The sequence below is a fragment of the Panthera onca genome, chromosome A1, assembly GCF_046562875.1.
Source record: "Panthera onca isolate mPanOnc1 chromosome A1, mPanOnc1 haplotype 2, whole genome shotgun sequence".
NCBI classification, from domain to species: Eukaryota; Metazoa; Chordata; class Mammalia; order Carnivora; family Felidae; genus Panthera; species Panthera onca.
This window is the reverse complement of record NC_138339.1, coordinates 100359004-100370980: the sequence shown is the minus strand read 5'-3', so window position 1 is coordinate 100370980 and position 11977 is coordinate 100359004. Positions and strand designations below refer to the sequence as shown.

The window sequence follows — 11977 nt, the reverse complement described above, 5'->3', positions numbered from 1 at the left end:
TTTCAAGAGGTACACAGAGGTATGCTGTATAGAACATTTCTTCATTGTTCAGGAGTATCGGAATATTCGAAGATGTTCAGAATCCTTAGTCCCAACAAGAGCAAAAGAATGCAGCCTCAATGAGCAACCTTTTGAACCCAGAGAAGCCAGAGAAAGGCAATACAAGTTTGATCCACCTTTTGCACGAGTCAGGGTAATGCCTGGCGTCCGTATTGCAGGGTATTGAGGAAACAGGAGTGGGAAACTCCAAAGGACTTGGCTTGGAACCTGTCTGATAAAGGTCTGCAATTTATCAGCACAAATGAATTAACCTCTCCAAAGTCTCAACTCCTTCCTCTGTAAAGTGAGTGGCAAAACCTCTGTGATAGAGTAAAATTAAATGAAAGAGCCGAGCTAACTACAACACAGTGCTGAGCCCAGAGAAGCTCTGAATAAATCGGAATTCCCTTGCCCTCTCTCTCCCTTTGACACAGAACTAGAGGTCAAAGATGTGGCTTCCAGTCTTTGCCCTGCCATGTGGCCTTGGGCATCTCTTTTCATATCTCCAGACCTTGGGTTCCTTACCAGTAAGAAGAAATGAAATCAAACTATCTCTAAGGGAACCTACCATCTAACAGTATGGTCTGAAGGTTGAAGGGCAAGTGGAGAGACCCATGAGCCAGGACAGGAAGGCAGAGATGAGGAAGGGCTGGAGAAGCCACATGAGTAGACCCACTCGAGGGCACCTGATCTCCAAAGATAAGACAGGCCCCAGGCTCCCCGAAAATTGGCCTAACCATGGACATGTATCACTGTAACATGAGAACAGACACATTCATAGAAAGTCCACTTCCCTGCCCCTGGATCTACTCCCGGTGCACAATCTTCTAACCCTTCCCTCCCCGCTCCCCCAGGCCTCCGTTGCCCCATGGTTTTTCCACCATCAATGCCCTTCCAGTTCAGTGAACCACTTCAAGATGGGAATAAGTGATAACACCACCAGGTGTGACCCGCTCTTTCAGCAGCTACCCCTGAACCCCAGTGGCCTGTCACAGACTCTTTCTGTTTGCAGCTCTTGGGACCAGTCAGAAGAGTTTCAGTCCATGGGGACTCCAGGGGCAAAAAGCGAGCTAATGAATCCCCTCCCTCAGAAACACCCTCCACAATCATCCCTGCTCCACCAAGCAGAAGGGGGTGCCACACTATCACTCTGGGCTCAGTGGCTCTGCTCACTCTGAAACAGCTCCTTTATCCAGATCATTTTTTGCTTTGTTCATGCAGGGCAAGTCTCAAGCACTTGGGTGGAGACGGGTGACAGTGGGGTAGCCCACGGTCACTTCAGATCCCCAGTGGTGAATGAGGGCACGGCCCTGGAACCAACGAAGCTCCCATCCTAAATACAGGTCTTAATGCTGCTGAAACAGGCTGACGGCCTGCAAGTCTGACACTGAGAAGGTGGTCCTTGTCCTCCACACCCTCACCCCACAGGAAGTTCTCAAATCAGGAGTTATTTAATTATACAAGCATGTCCCAGGTTCCCAGGGTTTGAATCCCCCGGCTCCCCTGCTGAAAGGATGCCTAAGTTTCAATATGCGCACACCTCTCATTTGCAGGAGAAGGAACAAGTCCCAGGGAGGTAGGATGACTTGCCTAGCACTCCAGAATTCCAGCAGAGTGAAGACTGGAATCAGGCCAGGGTGCCAGCCCAGTGCTCCTACCTTCATTCCCTGCCTCAGTGGGCCAGGCTAACCTCATTGGCAGAACCATAGGCAACTAGCCGGCCCTTTGGCTCCTGAGATTGCACGGAAGACCCTGAAGAAAAGCAGGCTGTGAGCCTATAGAGAAATGTTGCACATTATACATTATTTCTCTGTCTTCTTTTGGTTATCTGGTTTTCAAGGGATTTCGGCACCCCCCCCCCCCCCCACCGCCTTGGAAAATTATGAGCACACCTAAGGCTTGTGTTAAGAACATTTGCATTCTCAATGGTCTGTTGACAAGGGACAGACCTTGTCAAGATAAGGGGGCAGATAAATGAGGGGAGAGGAGGAGGAGGAGAAAGGCTAACGCAGTGTTTCCTATGTACTTTCTATGCACCACACACTTTCCAGCCACTGACTCCTGTAATGCTCACAGCTCCATGAAGTAGACACTACCAGGATCCCCATTTTACAGAAAAGGACGAGAAGTCCAGGGAGCTGGGCCAAGTCCCAGAGCTGGGTTGGTTTGACGACAAATGTGAAGGGCTGCTCAGCACATCAAAGGGCACTTATAATTACTTACTGAAATCCATTTCAGAGAGTTTCAATGTTCCTATGCCTTCAACAAAAGGAAACTTCTAGAATTAGTTTTAATCCAGAAGAGGAAAACATCCATGTCAATTTTGCAACCTGTTGGAGAGACTCAATTATAGAATCCCTAAAGCTAGCTACCAGATCAGACAGTATTTCTCACTTGCAGCTCTCATAAGGATAAACACATGACCTGCTCCCCACCAGGGAAAAACCTCACTCCTCAGCCATTATTTTAGCTGAGACAAGGTCTCTGCTTTGAGCCCCTGAATTCCTTCTTGGTGTTCTTCTGACTTGTTTCTTGAATGTTTATGGAGGATGCTAAATTTCAAGAAAGAGAGGGTAATACAGAAAGCGGCTGGAAAGAAATGTGTTTTGTTTGCGATTTCTAAAAAGTCTACCATTTACAAAAGTGGGTGATGGGTGTTTAGTCTCTTTTAAGAGGTTGGCAGGTTTACACCTTAAAAAAGACGGCAGAGAGGAATCCACACCTTAACACATACACTAGACCTCAAATTGCACTATGAAGCGAAACAGTGTGTTAATAATTATGCCAATAAATATGCTAGTATTTTTAAATGGTGTTTAGGGTGAAGCGCCCCGCCCCCCCCAGCCTCGGGCTCCCTCTCCCTCACTGTCCCCATCAGTGCCGGTGCACAGCGACCCCTTTGTTCTCCCATCAGAGGGAAACTAGCACAATAAAAGCCTTGTTTCTGATAAGAGTATCTGTCACTGACATAGAAGAAGCAATGTGTTTTTTATTGAGTCGACCCCCTTAATGAGCAATACACAAAAGATCGTTAATTATAAGCCATCCTCTGTCCCAAGCCCATATGTACATTTGCATTTCCAAAAGCCCCACTCGGCCCTTTTGAAAAGGTTTGCCTTGGTTTTTGCCAGGCTGGTTAGGAAATGGCTGCACCGGAAGATGCTGCCAACATCAACACCAAGTGCACAAGACGTACATGCAAATGGCAGATGCAAATGGTTCAGTCTCCTAGGCAGGCACCTGCTGTGCAGGGAAGGATGTTCAGAGGTAACGTCGGTGCCATCCTGGGCTCTCACCCCTGGAAAAACCAATGTCAACTGGGCAGAGAAGTGAATTTCCTCCTTTCTCTGCGTTTGCGTCACAGCACGCACACCAGCAAACAGAATTTAACTGAGTTCTGGGACCATGGACAAATGAAAAGGAAAAGGAATTGGCAAGCTTGGCAGAGCTCTGTTCTCCCTGGGAAATATGGGTTAACTTGCCGAACTAAACAACTTATTGAAGCTGCTTCTTCGGAAGTGCTTTTTGGGCTCAACACACTGGGTCAAGCCTTATGTTTATACTTTACATGACCCAAGGTCTTAGAAGACCATTTGTGTTAGAGGAACAATGTGGGCAGGCCTGTTAACCAGCATGCAGGGGGTGTCAGAATATTCTAAAAGGCTAGAGAACACACTGAACAGGAATCCTAACCACACTAATGATTTGGGAAAGGGTGGGGATTGAAGCAGGTGGAAAGGGATCCCACTTGGTGAGCATCTTACCAGCCTAAAAAAGTGAATGGGTGAATCGTATGTCATCAGGGAAATACGAAGGAAAAATAACACTGAGCCACCACTGCACATCTATCAGGGTGGTCAGAATCCAGAACGCTGACACCACCAAATGTTGGCAAGGATGTAGAGCAACAAGAATTCTCATTCGTTGTTCATGGAAATGGGAAATGGTTCTGCCACTTTGGAAGACAGTTTGGCAGCTTCCCGCAAAATTAAACGTACTCTTACCACACGATCCAGCAATTGTGTTCCTTGGTATTTACCCAAAGGAGGTGAAAACTTGTGTCCACATAAAAACCTGCACGTGGATGTTTCTAACAGCTTTATTTGTAATTGCCACAACTTGGAAGCAACCAAGATGCCCTTCGGTAGGTGGATGGATCAACAGTGGGGCATCTAGACATGGGATACTATACAACCCTACAAAGAAATGAGCTATCGATCCATAAAAATGCATGGAGTAACCTTAAATGCAAATTACTGCGTGAAAGAAGTCAACCTGAAAAGGCCCCATACCATATGATTCCAACTAAGTGGCATTGTGGAAAAGGCAATGGAGTCGGTGAAAAGATGAGTGGCAATCGGAGGCTTGGGCAGGAGCAGGGGGAGGGATGAATCATTGTAGTGCAGAGGATTTTTAGGGCAGTGAAAATGCTCCATGTGATACCATAATGATGGATACATGTCATTGCACATTTGTCCAAACCCACAGAATGCACAACACCAATGTAAACAATGGACTTTGGGTGATTATGATGTGTTGATGTAGGTTCATCAGTTGTAGCAAATGTATCATTCTGGTGGGGCTCTGCATGTGTGGGGCCAGGGTGGGGTACATGGGAAATCTCGGTACCTTCCTCTCAATTTGCTGTGAACCGGGGCGCCTGGCTGGCTCAGTCGGTGAAGCGTCTGACTTCGGCTCAGGTCACGATCTCGCGGTCCGCGGGTTCGAGCCCCGCGTCGGGCTCTGGGCTGATGGCTCAGAGCCTGGAGCCTGCTTCCGATTCTGTGTTTCCCTCTCTCTCTGCCCCTCCCCCGTTCATGCTGTGTCTCTCTCTGTCTGAAAAATAAATAAACGTTAAAAAAAAAAAATTTGCTGTGAACCTAAAAGTGCTTTAAAAAATTAAGACTTTTTTTTTCAAAGCTTATTTATTTTGAGAGAGAAAAGGAGAGAGATTGGGGGAGGGGCAGAGAGAGGGAGAGGGAGAATCCCAAACAGGCTATGCACTGTCAGAGCAGAGCTCGATGACAGGGCTCGATCTCACGAACGGTGAGATCATCACCTGAGCCGAAATCAAGAGTCAGATGATGCTTAACCGACTGAGACACCCAGGTGCCCCCCAAAATTAAGTCTTAATGAAAGTTTTTTTTAAAACTTCAGGAGCTGTGTCAGGAAAACCTCTTCCCTAGGTTTAGCAGGACCATGCCCAATAGACTAAGCAGAATGAGCACTCGAATAGAATCTATATGAACCATATACACATAGTGAGAATGGGGGCACTAGGAGGCAAAAAATTATTTAAATGAGCAATATTTCAGGTCTTATAATACGGAAACAGGTTTTCATTTCAAACAGCTTCATGCAAACCATTGTTTATAATTATGATCCCAAGATGTTGCACGTACCTCAAATTTGGCTACATTAAATTTTTCCTCCAATGATTTATAATCTCTTTCAGCTCTGACGTTAACGATTCAGGTATGTGCTTTCTAAGGCGCTTGATGTTTATTGTACATCGTTTTTAAGTCTAATTTCCCTCAACATTCTGTCTTTCCCTTTTATTCTTCTGCCAAATATTTAGTCAGTAAGTATTACGGGTCAGGCACAGTTCTTAGCATTGACTTCATGTTTATTTGCCATTCTGTCCTTTTATTTACAGTCAGTGAAGATTTAGGATGACCCTGTAATAGCACACACAAAAGACAGTAGAAGCCACAGTGCTGACTGTTGAAATGGACAGGATACAAAGAGATGGAGCACTTGATAAGATGGCAGGATAATGGGACAGATGGAGAAACTGATGATCCTTCTCAGTGAGGACAGGTGTATCTGGGAATACTAACCCAGTTCATCCTTGTGTTTTCCTGCCCTCTTTTTTTCTCTCACTTGTACCCCAGGGATTTTTCTGTCCTCTAGCCTATACCACAGGAGGAAAAAACTAATTCTTCAAAGAAGCAATTTCCTTTCCAAAATGTCTAATGCATCATTCAATTACATCTGAGGTTCTCAGCTAATGAGCCAAAACATTTGCAGTTTTTCTACACAAGCAAGAAAACACAGAGTCAAAAAGAAGTGAAATTGATTTAGAAGACTAGCCCTTTCACCTAAAGGAAAAGTAATGCTTCCCAGAGCGATACGTAATTGAACCAACTGCAATAGCATGGGTTAGGCCATCTTCTTAAAATGACTACAAACTCTAAAGCAAATAGTGATGCTTTTTTTTTGTTTGTTTGTTTTAAGTTTTTTTTAATGTTTATTTATTTTCTTTGAGAGAGGGAGAGAGACAGAATGTGAGCAGGGGAGGAGCAAAGAGAGAGGGAGACACAGAATCCAAAGCAGGCTCCAGGCCCTGAGCTGTCAGCACAGAGCCTGATGTGGGGCTCGAACCCACAAACTGTGAGATCATGACCTGAGCTGAAGTCAGGTGCTTAACCGACTAAGCCGCCCAAGCGCCCCTAAATGGTGATGCTTTGTAGGAAATGAAAGTGATGAAGTCTTCTGTGTAACAGCTCCTTTTTTAAAAAAAAAGTTTATTTATGTATTTAAATCATCTCTACACCCACCGTGGGTTCGAACTCAGGACCCCGAGAAGAAAGAGTCGCATCCTGTTCTGACTGAGCCAGCCAAGTGCCCCTAACAACTCACTCTTAATGTCATCCTTTTGTCCCTTAACTTTTAAAAACTCTATAGTATGCACTGCAATTATCAATAAATATGACTCCCATTTATGAATGGCCCTCAGCATAAAGTGGATGTGCACCGACCTGTCCTGCACAGCCCATTATAACTGCTGATGGTGTCCCCAGCCAGAATGGTGAGTTAATGTCAGGGCTATGACTACGAGTCCAAGTGCAAATCCCTCTCCGATTCACTTTTCTCTGTCCCTTAATGAGAATAACACCCCAATACAGACATAAACCTCCCCCAAGTTCTGATCACTCGACTTGTATTATTTAGGAGGTAAACTCCAAGTCTCCTAAAACTTCAAAACTCCGGCACTTTTGACCAACACCTGCTTGAGAAGAGCACTTGTTTCCCCACTAAGATGCGAGCAAAGAGCAGACAGTTCTGCTGTGGCCCCAGCAAGGTGCATGGCATGCTGTAAGTGCTCAATTAACGACGGTTGACACGAAGGAGGAGATTGGCTGTCCTCCAAAGAAAACAATATTATGTTCTTTGCATCTGATGAGATCACTTAACTCTTGGCATTTCACCTCAGGAAAATATTCCCTGTATTCCCTACAGGTCTGCCAAGAATGTAGGAGGAAAATGACAGCTGGAAATTCAGAAAATAACCTGCCCCAAAAGAAGATGAGGCTCACAAAAACGCATGCACTTCTACGTGGTCTTAAGGACCCCTGGTAAACCAGGAGGCACCGTAGCATTCTGGATAACTGAGATGTGTCAAGAAATCTCAGATTCGAATATAACAGAACACACAAAAAAAGTGAACGTAATTTGGATTATTTGCTTTGAGCAAATCGCTGAGGGCGAGTACCTAAACCTCACTAAATCTCAGGTTCCTTACCTATAAAATGAAAATAACACAGCTGCCTCCTGAGGTTGTTGGCACAATTATGTGAGATCCTGTGCTAACACATATTCAATAAATGTAAGCTATTAACCATAATGACTTGGTGAAGTGAGATAATCCAAGAAACAAGTGAGCTCACAAAGGAATTGATTCAGATTGGACGTGATGAAGGCACCAAACATCAGAGGCTTTCTTCCTCAGCTTGCCACCGCGCCTTCCCCGCCCCACCGCCAAGGCAGAGATTTTTAACCTCGGATCTAAAGACCCTTCAAACTCTCTGAAATTGAATGCGGGATGTTGTGCGTATGTGCATTCTTCTACAACGAGTCCAAAGTATTCACAAAGATTCTCAAAGCCGTCTGGCACCTCCCCCAAATTCAGAGTCACTGCCATAGAATATAGCAAACTCTTACTTCGAGTCTTGTTTTCCAGTCTAAATGGACACAAAACTCTTCTTCCTTTTTTGGTTCAGCCAATACATGGTATACTTTTCAAAAGAATTTTACGACGAATCTAAGGAGAAATTAGAAACGGAAATAAAACCCATACAAAAAAACCAAAAATGTTTGGAAAGATGAGCATCAAAGCACATAGCACAGGTCCCAATTCTGAGACCCCAGGACAGCCACACATGGGCTGAGCCTGCACGCAGGTGGGTGGACCCACATGCCTTCCTTCGTGGCTCCTCTCTTTTGTCCCTTAGATTAACTGCTTTCTTTCATTTAAAAGTGGAATTCTTTTAGACAATTTGCCGTCTGCTTGGATTTCTTCGTATGGATACAGACCATCGCTTCTCTCCTAAAATAACATAAAGGAGAATTTACTGGGGCTCCTGGATGGCTCAGTCGATTAAACTTCCAACTCTTGATATCAGCTCAGGTCATGATATCACAGTTTTGTGAGTTCAAGCCCCTCATCGGGCTCAGGGCACGGGCTGCTTGGGATTCTCTCTCTCCTCTGTCTCTGCCCCTCCCCAACTTGCTCACGCGCTTTCTCTCTCAAAATAATAAATATTAAAAAAAAAAAAAAAAAAGGAGGGGCCCCTGGGTGGCATCTGACTTCAGCTCAGGTCATAGTCTCGCAGTTCTTAGGTTTGAGCCCTGCGTCAAGCTCTCTGCTGTCAGCACAGAGACTCCTTAGGATCTTCTGTCTCCCTCTGTCTCTGCCCCTCCTATGCACGTGCTCTTTCTCTCTCTTTCAAAAATAAACATTAAAATATTTTTTTAAAAAAGGAGAGTTTACTAATAACCAAAATGGCTGAAAATTATTCAATCTCTTGATGCCTGGGTGACTAGGGAGAGAGGCAGAGGAGATTAGAGAGAAAGAGAATATGGGGTGAACCAGAAAAGAAAAAAAAATTGTTAGAGCCCTATACTATCAACAAAAGGATTTGCTTATTAGCATGTACCCACTATCAGTTATTAGGTCGTTAATGTCAGTGAGTTTCAGAGGCTTTCCTGAATAATAGATTCCTTTTCAGAACGAGGGATCAGAGGTAGGTAAGGAATACAATGATGTTAGATCTATTAGAATCCTCGAATATGCTCTCCTTCTCTCCCTCTATTATTAAGTCTGAATGGGTGAGGGCCTTCCAGAAAGGAAAGGGCAGGAAAGAAATCATGAAGAATAGAGGAGTTTCTGGAAATTATTCATATCTAATTCACAAACACTGGTTGAGTTTTTATTGAATGCCACTCTCTGGACGAGACTCTAAAGAGGAGGAAAATAAATAAAACTGAGTTCATGTTTTTAAGAAGCTCTTAATCTAAGGAAAGGTATAAATGATAAATATGATTTAAAATGATAAGCATGTTAATTCTGTGACAGGGAGCCGAAAGAGAAATGTTTCTTTAAAAAAAAATTTTTTTAACATTTATTCACTTTTGAGAGACAGAGACACAGCACAAGCGGGGGAGGGGCAGAGAGAGGGGGAGACGCAGGATGAGAAGCAGGCTCCAGGCTCTGAGCTGTCAGCACAGAGCCCGATACGAGGCTTGAACTCACGAGCTGTGAGATCATGACCTGAGCTGAAGTCAGACACCTAACCGACTGAGCCACCCAGGCGCCCCAGAAGAGAAATAAGTTTCAAGAAAACACATCCCACTCTGAAGATCAGATGGTCCTACTTTAAAATTATCTCTGGGATCTGCCCTTTCCTGTCTACAACCACCTCCTGTTCTTCCTAGACTCAAAAGTCAAAGTTGACATGAAAATTTTCCTGGGATCACAGCATTTCATGGTAAAGTCCAGGGATAGGACCTCCTGAGCATTTTGGCTGTAGAGACAGTAATATCTTTCCACTTCCAAGGCAATGAAAAAGAAAAGGAGAGTTGTTCTTTTTTTTTTTCCACAGACAGTCCTTGGAATTGTAATCTTTCCCCCTTGCTTCCAGAATGCCTTTTTCTGTAAAAGTCACCAATTTGCAACACAGAAACTATTTTGCCAGAGTGTAAAGAAATTTCAGGGTGTGAGCTCCATTGAGGTAGACAAAATATGGGCATGCAGTCTGGTTCCTTAGACCAACTTGACACCAACTGATCCATTAGTAACTGGATGACTCCTAAGTTCTACTTCCTAGCCCTACATTTGTTCCCCAGGAGGCCAAACCCTTTTTGTGTAGACCCATCCAGTCTTAAACCAAAACCATTCTCTTCCCCATCACAGGAAACTCTCACAGCAAGTCATTGGGAGATAGAAACCTTGAGTGCCAACAGGTGTGGGCAAGGGAAAGAGAATAAGATAGACCAACCCTGGGGGGCGCCTGGGTGGCTCAGTCGGTTGAGCTTCTGGTGTCGGCTCAGGTCATGATCTCACAGTTCGTGAGTTTGAGCCCCGCATCGGGCTCTGTGCTGACATCTCAGAGCCTGGAGCCTGCTTCCAATTCTGTGTCCCCCTCTCTCTCTGCCCCACCCCTGCTTGTGCTCTGTCTCTCTCTGTCTTTCAAAAATGAATAAACATAAAAAAATTTTTTTTTAAAAAAAGGTAGTTCAACCCTGGGATCCACCAGCGGGGTAAAGAAGAGGAATCCTAGAAAAGTGTATTACATTGGCAGGAGGTCCAGCTTCTTCCACCTGAACTTCCAGGGACTCTTACCAACCCACACTCCACTACACCCACCTCTGTCTCCAATGGGCCCCATGCCCCGCTTTTAGACCTCCATCAGACCTGCCCAGCTGGAATTTCAAACGTGGACCAAGTTAGTCAACACCATGGTTAGCAAATGGATGTTTGCTCCCTGCTGCTGCAGCAGGAGAGAATTTTCTCGTCCAAAGTGAGCACTTAAAACCGTAACTGAGCTCTCTAACTACCACACATATACCCCTCCTACTTCCTCCTATATTCTTATCTCTGGGATAGCTCCATTATAATGGTTAATTTTTATGTGTCAGCTTAAATAATTACAGGATGCCCACCCAGGTTAAATGTTATTTCTGGGAGTGTCTGTGAGGATATTTCCAGATAAGATTAGTATTTGAATGTACGGACTCAAGAAAGTCAACTCCCCTCCCAGTGTGAGTGGGTATTATGGTCTGAATGTTTGTGTCCCCCCACCAAAATTCCTATGCTGAGATCCTAATCCTCAAGCTGATGGTATTAGAAGGTGGACTCTTGGGAGGTGATTAGTACCCTTATAGAAGAGGACCCACAAAACTCCCTTGCCCCTTTGCTCCATATGAAGACAAAGCAAGAAGTCAATAGTATGAAACCAAGAAGAGAGAGCACTCACTGGAAGTAGACCATTGCTGGCACCCTGATTTCAGACTTCTGGCCTCCAGAACTGTGAGAGATAAATGTCCTCTGTTATAGGCCACCAGATCTGTGGTGCATCATTACAGTCCAAACAGACCAAACAATGGGCACCATCCAATCTCTTGAGGGCCTAAATAGAACAAAAGGCAGAAGAAGGAAGAATTTGTGCCCTTTCCCTCCTGCCTTGATGATTGAGATGGGACATCTCATTTCATTTTCTCTAGCCCTAGAGCTTGGATTTATACTACTGGCTCCCCTGGTTCTCAGGGCTTCAGACTCAAACTAAATTACACCACCAGCTTTCTTGGATCTCCAGCTTGCAGATGGAGATCATGGGGCCTCTCAGCCTCTAAAATCTATGGTCAATTCCTCATAATAAATCTTCCATCGATTCTGTTTCCCTGGAAAACTCTGACTTGTACTCTCCTCAAGTCCCCACGTCGGACAGTAAGACACGCACCTCTCCCTCACCTCCCACATCTGAATCAGCCAAGTCCTTAGAGATGCAAACCATCATCACATCACTTCTTACCTCAATTACTGAAATCTTCTGTAACTACCCTCTCCCTGCTTCCAGTCTGTTCCTTCACCCATCCTTTTCCCAATAGCGTACCACGGAGCTGCCACAAAAATGATATAAAGCTGCTCATGCTTACA

General features: G+C 44.7%; 1 non-coding gene across 1 annotated transcript; it reads left to right on the top strand.

The window, feature by feature from the left end:
* Positions 1-4697: 4697 nt before the first annotated feature.
* On the top strand, positions 4698-4782 carry TRNAR-UCG (transfer RNA arginine (anticodon UCG)). Its single transcript has one exon. It is a non-coding gene; the product is annotated as a tRNA-Arg (tRNA).
* The last annotated feature ends 7195 nt before the right edge of the window (positions 4783-11977 follow it).